Consider the following 13419-nt stretch of genomic DNA (forward strand, 5'->3'; position numbering starts at 1 on the left):
CCCGTGGCCAAGCAATTACCTAAGTAGGCAAACAGAAAACCTGAGTTAACAATACTAATATTCTGTATTAAGTCTGTGCTCACACATGCAATTTTTAAAAGAAATGAACCAAATAATAGATACTTCTAACAAAAATCACTACTTGGATCCAACCACCATTTATAATTATTTCCAGAAAAGTGAACTGGTTCTTTCAAAAAAAAGCTAACACATGAGAAATTTCTGAAGTTATCATCGCTCCATTTCTCCTGAGAAAGATGCAGATTATGGAAACTCCCACAAGCAATAAAGTACAAATCCAAAAGAGCTTTGTTACACAAAGCGTAGAAGTTTCAGTGCGTTTTTATTCTGTAAATGGAATGGGGTCCCTATGGCAGAGGGGCCATAGATCACAGGTGACAGGGGAAAGGATGTGGAATTTGAGATTAGAGGCCATGGAAAGACCATGGTGCACTGACAATTTTTAGTCACAATTTAATTTCCCTTCATCCTCAGTACAAATAATGATACATACTCCCAAAGGCATGTTGTAAGAAATATATGATACAACTTATATGAAAAGCCATTTTTTTAAGTTTGTGAGCTTTCAAAAGTTTTTAAAAGTAATGTGGAAAGAAAAAACATCACTTTATTTTAATTTTCAAAGCTTCCATGAGGGCACAGATGCAGAGAGCATCATCTATGATGGTAACATAGAAATATACTGCTTTAAACCATTAACACAGTATTGCCACCAATTACAAAAGTCCCAGGCTAAACAATCTTCCAAGAAACTGCCTACCAGAGCGATGTGAGGCGTGCCACAATTTCCTCAGTAAATACTCTTCCTATCCTCCCTCCTCTGCAGAGACAAAAGCAAACTTCTTTCCAACTCGCCAAAGCAATTGTTCTGTGGTGAGGAGTTATTGTTTTTGAAGCAGCCATAAACAGAGCAGCCATCAAAGGAGTGTTGCAACACAAACAAAAGGAAAGCGTGAATACACGCTCACCCCTCCTTAGCTCTAAGTAGAAGAAGACACACAAAGGCTAGATGGGGAGTTATTTCCCACCAGCTCTCTTTCTTAGCTCTGTGTGGACATTTGCATTTTGGAAATACTCTTTCCCAAGTTCACTTTCCCCCTATGCCTGGTGCAACACCATGTGGTCATGCACTCTGTTGAAATGATTCACGTTGGGAAGAGGGCCTTGCCCCGGGACCAAAGACTTCTCCATTGCTTTAGCAGTTCAATTGCCAATGCGTGTTAGTTTTGGCAGAGCGGACGTAAGGAAAACTGTTCTTCTCATATTTTTTGGCTCTTACACTTTACATGTCAGATGAAACAGCAATGCAAACTAAAACCGTTCCAGTCCAAAGAACACTTTAAACATAATTTGGCTTTCAGGAGACAAAGAGACATGGTGGGAAGGGCACCCCAGGACAGCCTGGGGTGGAGCGTTCTAGGCTCAGGGCTGTCGCTATGTCAAATCGCTCTGCTCTCTGAGTCCCCACTGCTACCTCTCTGAACTGAAGACTTCGTTTGAGAGTAAGAATTAATGATCACGAGTGAAATAGAGCATAGCCCATTAAAGTCTTCACCAACTTTTCTGCACATTAAGAAAGGGATATAAGTGGAACCTAACCAAGAAAACAAACAAGCAAGCAAAATATAACCAGAGACATTGAAATAAAGAACAAAATGACAGTAACCAGAGGGGAGGAGGAGACAATGGGGGAAAATAGGGGAGGGTCTTCAAGGAACCTGTATAACGGACATGTGGACAAAGAGCTAAGATAGAGGGTGGGAGGCGGGGATGGGTGGGACAGGGTGGGGTGGGGAATGGAGACAACTGTACTTGAACAACGCTTAAAAAAAGAAGAAGAAGAAAAAGAAAGGGCTTTATTTAAAACTATATCTTCTGTTGTCAGAGCCAGGATTGGAAAGTATAATGATTCAAAGGAAGAAGTCACAACTAGATTTCTACGGAATCATTTCAATCACTTTCTCATTAAGTATGTATTAGTTTGTACACATCTTATGAAACGAGGTGAACTACAACATTACTTTTACTTACATACTGTTTTCCTCTCTATTTCTTCCATCCATCGATATCACCCATAGAGCAAGGAATTATTCTTTCAAGTTATGGAACAGCAAAAGGGAATCTGATCATGAATATTGCATTATTTAAAAGGGATAGTATAAAAGTTTTATTTCTACACTAACAGTGATGCCACATGTATCACAGAAAATCTAAAAACAATTAAAGTGGAAAAAAGGGAATTACCAGTAGTTTTACCTCTCATTGTCAACGTTGCTTTCAGACTTTTTCTAAGCATACATTTTTTACAAGGAAGCAGAGTTCTTTTTCACTTGGTTTTGGTTATAATGCACGCATCATTTTGCATCCTACTCTTCTCACTTAACATATTAACTTCTCCAAGTTACCATGAACTCTGTTTTTATTGGTGGCATACTCTTCAACACACGTATTTACCAAACTCCACAAAGCCACTTCCCCACAGATGATCATTTTAAGTAGTAAGTTGTTAAACAATTTTACAGTAATATCTGTGTAAAGTATGGAAACCTTTTGTCAAGGGGGAAACTCAATACTTGAAGATGGAATAGGAGTGAGGAGGAGCAGTAGCCAGGAGCTTTCTGACCACCAGGCAACTCTTTGGAATAAATGCAGATAGGGTTTCAGGGAAAGGCCTTGCATTCTGTCTCAATCGGGGCCTGGCAGTCAAGGAAAATGGGCCTCCTGGCAGTTGAGTCATAGCAAGCACTCGTGCCGGGGCATAGCCCCACCCATTCTACAGCCCGGCAAAAATGCTCACCAAGGAAAATCTGATTTTCTACAACAGCAGAAAATAGCTTCCAAAGTAAAGGACCAGGTGGTGGGTGACAAATTCTACTATAGAAAGTGCTGAAATGCAGTAAGGTGAGTGAGCCGTCCCTTGCTGTATGGGAGCTGTAAGGAAAAGGAGATGTAGTTGCTCCTTAATCCCAGGATAGCATTAGAGACATTTTTGTAATTGCTCACCAGGGTCTGTAATATTCATTTATATTTATAGAGAGGGTGCATAACAGATAACTTTTTAAAAATTCTCTTTCTTCCTTTATGTAGCCCTGGAGTTGGGAGACACACAGAGATTCACCCTTCCTTGGGGCCATCTTAGCTGAGCTCCGCATTTCACCTTTTGATAACCACCCTAGAAGATATATGAAAGACAAAAAACAATTTTACCACAAGTTTTTTCCTAATAGTAGTTTCAAATATATAATAATTATAGAAAAAATAATCTTTGTTGATAAGTTAGAGAAATACCATGGCTAAAGTAACATACTACTTAAAATTCTAAGACAAAAGGTAATGATTTTGCAAAGAGCTTTAGAATTAAAAATAACTATGACCCATTTTTTTTAAAACAGGCAGAAAAAATAAACTATATAAATTCAAGACATGAAATGATCGAGTGTATAAGTCCTAAGAAAATATGACTAGCCATCAGAGAAATTTTAAAAATATATCAAAGAAAACAATTATGATGATGAACTTTATCAGACACTGGAATGATTATTCAGAGAGCTTCTTAATCTCCTTTCTTTCAAAGTATTTAAAAATATGGCACAGAATTTGCTCTCTAAAAATTTTGGGAGGAGTTCCATGAAAGAGAAAGATGGCCCAGAGTCTAGACGGTCTCTAAAGAGCCCTTCCTGTACACTAATCCTGAGTTTTATTCATTACTCATCCCCTCAGAGGTAATCCAAAGAGATTAAGAAATAAAATGCTTTTTTTCCCCACTTCCTTTTGGCTTTGGGAACTATTTTTAAGTTACTATTTCCTGCTCTCTCCCCAACAGGCTGGAAGCTTTGCAAACAGTTGTTAAACAGTCATTTAACATTAGTTTCTGATTCCTTCCCATAGTCGTTCAGCGTCAGCTTCACAGATGATACGGATGCCCACCCAAGGTTGCCATTCAAGATCTCTTCCATTTTGTCCCAGGAATTAACTTTTAACATACTTTGCCTGATCAAATCTGGGCTAAAATGTGGTTTATCCTTAACTACTAGGATTGCCTGCAGCCTTTGGCTTCTTTGTAAGGATTACTCTCTGGTCTTCAGCAGCAACCCACGGTATCTGGTTGAGCGCCTCCTGACCTAGAGAGAGGACAAGGGGATCAGCTCCACCAGCGGGAACCCCTGCGGCTGAGTGAGACATGAATTCAATTAGTTTAGCTCATTGCTATCTCAATTTCCTTAGAGAAAAAGAACATTTCTAGCCTTCAAACAAACTACTGCAACAGCTGGATCTAGATGAAATATATGACACTACTTCCCCTTTGGAAGATCCTAGTGTTTCAGAAAACACTGTGGGAAATCTGTTGGCAATTTCCTGTAGCAGGACCAATGCTAATTCCCACTGATGTCAGCCATTTCCTCTCCAGGAGGTTTTGCAAAGCCCTTTGCCATGGCAAAATCTGCTCTTGAAAAGAGCATGCTAAGATATATTTTGTTCTTGCTGTATCTTCTCATGTGCTCCTAGATGTGCCTGAAACATAGTAGGCATTCAAAAAATATCTGTTGAATAAAGAAATGGTTTCTTGCCACATAAAGTATGTGATCTTTATCATTGTGAAGGACATAATGAACTTAGTGCATGGTCCTTTGTAAAACATCAAAGGAGCTGTCTTTGTGTCTCATTGATCTACCGCAGAGTTGACTTCCATTTTTGCAAACATATTCATCAATGAAACTTGTTTCAACTATATCATTGTTCAGAGGCTTCTTACCTGCACCATTATTCAGATCTGATTTAATGTCAGGTTTTCACAATTAGTTTACAAATTTAGACCATCTGATGCTACCTATTACAAGATGCCCCTAGACCTGGCCCTAATATATTTTGAAGAATGATCTCATTCATAAAAGATTCTCTTTTTCTAAACAGACAAGCAGAATCCTGATGTAACCCTCTGTCATCTGAATCGTGTTGCTGTGGTCAAAAAGGCTAGAAGATTTCCTAGGATGGGCACCCCTATTTCCTACTGACCCATCAGTACAGCGCTCCTTCTACATATACCGAAAGCAAAACGTCTTCTCTATCCACATAGAGCTTAGATTACATGAACTGAAACTATGAGTTTCACTTCAACAGACAGGGGTAGACTCTCTCCAATACAGATGATCTCTGAAAGTTGTCTGTCAATCAAATTTTGTAAACTAACTTTAATCTAAATTACCAGGGGAGCTTGTCAGTTGAGCTGAGCCTATGATACTGTCTTTTGAAAATGGTGAAAATGTAATTGTAAAAATAAATCCTTTTACTACCAACAAATTTGTCACTTGTGTTATTAAAGTGATACCTTGTCTCAGCAGCTTGAAGAGACGCTTTTGGATATGATTCCTGTTTTAAAGGGACAGTTTAAGGTATTTAAAAAAAATAACACAGAAAATCGTCAGCCATGTGGATTTTGCCAAGGTAAATTCTTTCTTTCATTCACTAGACATTCATTAACATGTTCTCTAAGCTACACATTAATCAATGGAGAAACAGAGAATCACAGTGCCTGCCCTCACAGTTTACACTTGAGAGGGGGACATGAACTTGGAGACAACACTTGCATACTTTGGGCAACGAGCACACTAAGCAGTATGCAGATAAACCTGTATGGTTTTATGAACCAATGTCACCCCAATGAACTCAATGAAAAATAAAAATAAAATACTTGTAAGTACAACAGGCATTAAGAAAGCAGACATTCAGACTGATATACAGATATTTAAAGTCATATCTTCGAGGCCTTCCTGGGAATATTGCATTTAGGCTGAGACCTGAACAAGTGACAAATGGCCAAGCAAAATAAGGAGAAACAACACATTCCTGGTTCAAAGGCAACAGAGAGACCATCACGTAAAAGGACTTAAACAAAGCTTGCTAAGGCCAAGGCACAGAATAAATGGGCCAGCAAGCAGGGAGAAGATGCTAAAAGTGTAGGCAGCACTTAGCTCTGGAAGCCCCTACCACCATGTGAGATGTTGCGACTTTTTCCTCAGAATAGTGGAAAACAATTGAAGAGGGTAAAGCAAGTGTCGTGGTAATAGTTCAGGAATACACATCAAGGAAACAATACTCAGCCAACTCTTATTAGAGCCGTGTGTCTCAGCCAAAGGTCACTGCCAAGGAGCAAAGCTGGAGACAAGCAGGGCTGGTGAGCCAGTGTTTTATTTTAAGTAGTGAGCCCAAGGAGCAGGAGTGGAGAACTGGGAGGAATGAGACAAAGGGGAGAGAGTCAATCCAAAGGTGGGCTGTTTAGCAGATCTCTACGATGGGCGTTAGGTCTACACCCCGCAAGGGGCAGCTCCGAAGAGCCCTGTAGAAGGCGCCTTAGGATCATCCAGCCAAGTGATGGAAAGGGAGAGGATTCACGCACCACCGCCCATTCCTAATGGGTCCAAGTTTGCACATGCATTAAACAGATTGAATGGGTCCGTGCCAGGTGCCATGAGGCAGCCCCAGGATTGAGCAAAAGGCACTTGTGTAGCTGAGGCAGGAATCATCGGCTACTATTGCTCTTCACTTGGTTTCAACAGCAAGGCTGAACTTACAAAGTGGGATGAGGGCTTGTGAGGCAGTACACACGAACTGTCAGACAGACAGATCACTCCGTTTGCCATTCATCAGGAGCCTGCTATAAATCTGAAGTTATCCATCAACTAAACGCAAGCCCACAAAAAACATTTGGAGTGAGGTACCGGAGAGACTTGTCTTCTAGTATCAAGTTCCACCCATGACTAATGTTTTTATCTTCTGGAATAACACTTTCCATGTGCCAGACTCTGTGCAAAGCCCTTCCATTGCCACATGTAATCCTCCCAACAATCCCATGAGGGATACCATAATTGTAACTGTATCAGTTACCCATTGTTAAATGGCAAATGATCCCGAACTCGGGGGCTCAAAACAACAATAAACATTTTTCATCTCTCTCAGTTCCCATAGGTCAGGAGTTTGTGGGCAGCTCAACTGGGAGTTCCTAGCTCAGGATCTCTCATGAGGTTGAAGCCAAGACATCAGCCAGGGGTGAAGACATCTGCAGGCCTCACTGAGGCTGGAAAATGGGCTTGCAGGATGGTTCACTTGTACGGTGCTGGCTGTTGGCAGGACACCTCAGTCCCTGCATGTGGGCTGTTCTCAGGCATTTGACTATCCATACAACGTGGCCCCCAGCTTCCGCCAGACTGAGTGACCCAAAAGAAAGAGCAGTGCAGAAGCCACCATGTCTTTGATCTCCTAGACTCAGAAGTCACATGCCGTCGTACTGGTTACACAAGCCAACCCTGTTCAGCATGGGAAGGAACACAAAGGAATGAATGCCAGGAAGCAGGGTCCAGGGGGGGCATCTAGGAAGCTGGGTACCACAATCACTGTTTTACAGCTGAGGCCACTGTGGTCAAAGAGGCAAAGTGACTTTCCTAAAGTCACACAGGAAGTTGTGGACCTAATATTTAAACTTGGCTCCCTATGACTCTAAGTCCCATGTTTTTATCACTATGCTGTACTTATCTCTTTAAACAGCCTGATACTTAAATCCACACAGGGAAACGTTTAATCTAAAATTACATCGAGAAGAAGAAAAAAAAAACCCTGGAGCCTACCAATAGACTTAATTTGGCCCAAATTTCTGACTCCAGCTTCCTTCATCTACAGACTAAATTGTCAGATGTATAAACACAGGTGTACTTGTGCCAGAATTAATCAAATGTTCGTGGTATGGTGTAAAGAAGAAGGGCACAGTCTGAGAAAGCTTAATTTAGTAAAATAAACGGACTTCAAAGCAGCCCAGATGGTTTCAATACTACCTTTAAAAAAAAGGAAGATTAAGGGCTTGATAATGAGACATGAATAACCATTCTGTCCTGTATGGGATGGGGTGGGGGGACTGTTTTCTTCAACTCTGTATTTACAAGACATGAAAATCAAAGGCCTGATGATTAAATGTTGCTATAAATCATTCAGGATGCCCACTTCTCGTACTTTGAGGGGGGGCTGGGGTTGCAGTTTTCAGCAATGCAGTGCTGTGTAATTAAAGCAGCGTGTGGGAACTGAGGAGCAAAGAATAGGTGTACGGAAGGACTTCCTCCCTTTGCGTTCATTTAATGAAGCATCAGTATTAGAACAGGAAGACAAAAGAATGAGCAATATTTACCATTCTTTGGTCCAGTGTGTATCAAACACATCGTTATTTAAATCACATGTGGAAAATCTCAGGACAATATTCTAGGCGTGGAATGAAACGGTATTCTCACGACCTGCTCGTTTATCACACCAAGACCTAGCTTTGCCTGTCCCGTGGCATCTCCAGGCCCCTCTGCCACTGGGAGAAGCCACCTGATAGCACGTCATCCACCTGAGTTCTCACTAATGAGCTTGTCAGTCCAACTCTACGTACCCCCCGCAGTCCTGTACCCCTCCTCTTCCACTCCGTCAGAGCAATACCCCATTTTTCTAATGTAAATAACAATCTTAGAACTTCAAGCACTGGTTCTTTTCAGCTACAGCCAGTCTGAAAGCTTTTGCTCTCCGTATTTCTTTCTCTTTTATATAAGTTAACAAAAAGCAGGCATATCATGGGCTGAGATCCACTTCGTAAATTAAAGCCATTCCACACTCAATGGTTTCCAGCAGCTTTTCATATCTGCAGACCAGGCCTATAAATGCAATCATTTTCATTCATTTCAACTTTTGTTACAAAGCATTCAGAATGGAATAAATTAGCTAGCTCATCTTTCCCTCTATTTCATAAAGAACAGAGTACTATTCCTTTAGAGAAAGCATCCCATGGAATAGACACCATTTCTGGCAGTGAAACAGCTTGACAAATATGGTGAGAGATATGCAACAGTTGTTCGATATGATTTCTAAGGAGATAGGACCATGGAACAAAAAGAGACAGGGGCTTCGACACAATAAAGCACCTTGAACTTCCCGGGGTCTTTGATCTTTGGAGGCTTTGAAATATCACTGCAACCGGCTCCTGGAATATCTCCAGTCTTTTTCTTCCAAGAAAATGGGACCTCTAAAACATGACTCTTAACATACATAAATCTCATTATCTTTTTTCCATTCCATCTCCCACGGCGCACACCATTTCAGATACACCCCCGCTAACCCTCAGAGGTCAGTTTTTACAAAGGATGTATATACCATATGGAAGAATAAATAGTTCAACAGAAAGACTTCAAATCAGCTACAAGATGATCACAAAAACTAGAGTTTTTTAAGTATATTTTATTGATTATGCTATTGCAGTTGTCCCAGTTTTTCACCCATTGTCCCCCTCTGCCTGGTACCCCCCTCGTCCCTCCAGCACCAATTACTACAGGAAAACCACAGTTTTTAACCTGAGCTGTTTGAGTCAGGGATAATTGCATAGTGGGATACAAGAAGGGAGAAAAAGAGAAGGAAGAAAAGGCCTGAGCTCTGAAGATGGTAGACAGAGTGTCCCAAGCACTTCTCAAACCTGAAAATCAACTTTGGTTCCCACCTAAGGCCAGGGGTATCTGTAAAGTCGTTTCCACGACACCCAAAGTGAGTAGACAGTGACACAATGGAGCTCGCCCCCGGACCCCCCTGCATGGGGCCCTTTCTAATTTTATACCTGTATTTTGAGTTCTTTCTTCTGGAGTCCTTCCTGAATTTCTCAAGACTTAGGACCCTTAATATTTGGATTCATTTCTGTGCCACATATTTGCTGAAATATCCCTTCATCATTTCCATAAATATAAGCAAAACAAGAGATGCAAACAAAAACCAAAAAATCTAAGCATTTAGAAACATTTAGGGCTGGTTACCCAGTGATTATGCTTGAAATTCTTCAAAGGTTTCCCGTGGTACTTCGAAATCCAAACTCCTCCTATGGTTTGCAAAGCTCGGCCTTGTAGCATGAAAGCAGCCACAAGGAAGATGTAAATGAATGTGTGTGGCTATTACCCAGTAAAACTTGACTTACAAAAACAGACAACAGGCTGCATTTGGCTACGGGTTACAATTTGTCATTCTCTGGTTTGATGACAAGAAAGGGTAGCAAATTTCTTCTTAGGAATCTTGATAGTGGGCAAGGAGGGCTAGGGGAGGAGAGTGAAGTTGGTGAGAAAGCGCAGGGTTAGATCAGATGGAGCTTTGTAGGCTATATTGAAGGATTTGGGATTCGTTCTAATGGCTGGGGAAAACTTTTAAATATTTTTACATAGGGATGGGAATATTTTTAAAGAGGGATATAAAATGATTTGGTTTACAATACAGCAGGATGACTTTGGCTATTGTAAGAAACAGACACTGGGGAAGTGAGAGCAGAGGTAAGGTGACCAGCTGGCGCAAACTCGCGACGGTGCGGCTTCAATTGTTCCACCAGTGTGTCAGCAGTAAAGACAGTGAAGAGCTGCCAGGTTGGAGACTTGGCTCGAAGGGAGAACCAGCAAGATCTGCTGACAGAGAGATGTCTGTCGAGGGGGGGTTTGAGCAAATGAACCAGGAAGACAAAAACATAAATTTGAGATTTCAGTGCTAATACAATTTCTAGGGTTGGCAAGGTCAGAGGAATGTTCACAGAAGTGGTTGACTGTGGGTAGCAGCACCAAAAAGACACTGAAAATTGAAAATGAGGAGGGAGCCTGAGAAACTATGCTCGACGAGAAATGAAAAATGATGTGATAACCATGACCTCTGAGTCAGCAGTGACCACGATGATACAAAAAGCCAGCTGCATCCTGTACTGTTCATTTGACATGATACTTTCATCAACGAGCCATCTCTCCACAGATCTGACTAGTGACCAGCACCAGCACAACAGCAGCAAAAGTGAGTAAATCAAAAGAGCCACCATTACGTAACGTGAGACAGGCAAACCTTGGTGGCTTGCTCCTCACAGTTCCCACAAAGAAGCACTCTTGCTTGGAAGCCGGTCTTGATATGCTCACTCAGTCAAACGCATATCCACCCAACACCACCCGAAAAGTAAAATTGAAGGTCAATTGGCATCTTTATGGTGCTCGTTCACAAAATGCCACAAAACCCCTTCTTGCTCTCAGCAATCCGCAAAACCCACAACTGTCCCACAGGCCTCCTTCTGTCTCCAAAACTTCCCAGAACTTCCTCTGAAACCTGACCTAGGCTACTTTTTCTCTATCTTGTCCCTCATTCTCTTAAGCTTTTCCATTCTGAGTAATTCTTCCCAACCTTAACCGATCGAGCTGGTCTCGGTACTTCTTATTAACCCAGTTCACAGCAAAGTCCCAGGAACGAAGCTGGTGAAGTCAGTATTGTCCTGAGCGGGCAGGAAAGGGAAGATTTGGTGATACATACAGTGGTAACTCTCAAGTGTCAGCAGGCATCAGCCCAACAAAAGTGACTATTAAAATGAAGATTCCCGGGCTCCATCCTCAGAGACTGGTTTGAAAGGTGTGGGGTGGGAATGGGGGGCTGAGAATTTGCATTTCTAACAAGTTGCCTGGTGGATGCTGACACTGCTGGTCCACCAACTACACTTAAGGAACAGAGTCGAAGGGTTATTGGGCAAGACCCACTGCACTTCCCTGCAGGGTTTCACAGTGACTAACACACACACATTGTTGCCTTTCAGAATAGGTAGATAGACGAGAGAGAGGAAGAGAATAATGGTGTATTTTATATGTCGACTGGACTGGGCTGAGGGATGCCCAGAGAGCTGCTAAAACATTATTTTGGGTGTGTCTGTGAGGGCGTTACTGAAAGAGATGAGCAGTTAAATCGGTGGGCTAAGTGAAGATCACCCTCACCAGTTCGGGTGGGCCCTATGTAATCGACTAAGGGCCAGAACAGGAGAGAAAGGTGGAGGAAGGCCGAATTTGCTCTTTTTGCTTGAAATGGGACAGCCGCTTTCCCTTGCCCTTAGACATCAACCCTCTTGGCTCTTGGATTTACACCATCAGCATCCTGCCAGTTCTTGGGCCGTTACACTTGGCCTGAGTCGTACCATCAGCCTTCCTGGGTCTCCAGCTCACACGTGGGAGATCATGGGACTTCTCAGCCTCCTTAACCACATGAGCCAATTCCTGTTTTAGATGCACATGCAGAATACAGTTTTATTATTTTTGGATAAATCAGTATTTTGTGTTTTATAACAATTATTCATTCCTGAGTCAGGAAGTGTATTAGGATTGCATATTCCTTTCTTGAATAATTTTAGCTGTGGTACATTTACACCATGGAATACTGTACAGCCATAAAAAAGAAGGAAATCTTACCTTCAGCAACAGCATGGATGGACCTGTAGAGCATTATGTTAAGTGAAATAAGTCATTCAGAGAAAGACAAATACCATATGATTTCACTTATAGATGGAATCTAATGAATAATAAATTAACAAACAAAATAGAAAAGGACTCATAGATACAGAGAACAGAGAACAGATTGACAGCTGTCAGAGCAAAGAGGGTAGGGTGGCTAGGTGAAAAAGGTAAAGGGATTTAGCAAAAAGACCCAACAACAACAAAAACTTCACAGACACAGACAACAGTGTGGTGATTACCAGAGGGAAGGGGTAGGGGGATGTAGGAGAGGGTGGAGGGGGACAAATGGTGAAGGAAGGCGACTGACCTGGGTTGGTGGACACACAATACGACACACAGATGACATATTATAGAACTGTACCCCTGAAACCTATATAATTTTAATAACCAATGTCACCCCAATACATTCAATTTAAAAAATTCAGACAAAATAGGATATCAGAACAGGAAGTCACCAGAGAACTAACACCATCCCACTTGAGTTAATCACCATAATAATAATAAAATAATAATAATAATAATAATAATTTTATATTTTATTGGAATACATTGCTTCTAGTTGATTTACATTTCTTCTTTCTTTTCCTTTTTTAAATTTCTCCTGAGACTCGGGTTAAATCTTCCAATATTCTTCAATAACTTCATTCAATTTTCCACATGGACAACCTGGCACGTATGCCTGTCAAATCTGCTTTCTTTTTTGTTTGCTGGAAATATCTCCTCCCCGCACCCCCAGCCCTCCTTCATCCAGTACAAGGTGCTCCGGGCATTCAGGGCCTCTCTTCTCTTCTTCCCCACGCTGGGCCCCTTGTGGCCTGGGCCGCAGTCCTCCTCTTCCCTGATTTAATCTCCTGTTTTATAGGAACACATCTTTCTATAGTTTGCTGAGACTGTGTGTGGGAGATTTAAAAATAATAAAAAGACTCTTCCTGTTTGAAAATGTCTTTATATTAATTTCACACTGGATTGATCATTTCATAAAGTATAGATTTCTAGGTTAGAAATCATTCTTCTGAGAAATTGGAAGCATTTACCAGGAACTTCTGGCTTCCCATCTTGCAGTTGAAAGGCAGGATGCCATTGTTAGTCCAAATCCTTGTATGTGACT

At 41.5% G+C, this 13419-nt stretch overlaps 1 long non-coding RNA gene across 3 annotated transcripts in view; it reads right to left on the reverse strand.

Annotated features, from left to right (window-relative positions):
• LOC112312674 (uncharacterized) overlaps positions 1-13419 on the reverse strand; it is a 251719-nt gene that overhangs the window by 99634 nt on the left and 138666 nt on the right. Inside the window, exon 6 of one of the 3 annotated variants that reach the window (XR_011650348.1) lies at positions 1-19. This exon is cut by the window's left edge and continues 156 nt beyond it. The exons of the other annotated variants lie outside the window; for them this stretch is intronic. This is a non-coding gene — a long non-coding RNA (uncharacterized lncRNA). The remainder of the gene's footprint in view (positions 20-13419) is intronic. 3 annotated transcript variants of the gene reach the window in all.

This window comes from Desmodus rotundus, chromosome 9 (genome assembly GCF_022682495.2).
Source record: "Desmodus rotundus isolate HL8 chromosome 9, HLdesRot8A.1, whole genome shotgun sequence".
Taxonomy (NCBI): Eukaryota; Metazoa; Chordata; class Mammalia; order Chiroptera; family Phyllostomidae; genus Desmodus; species Desmodus rotundus.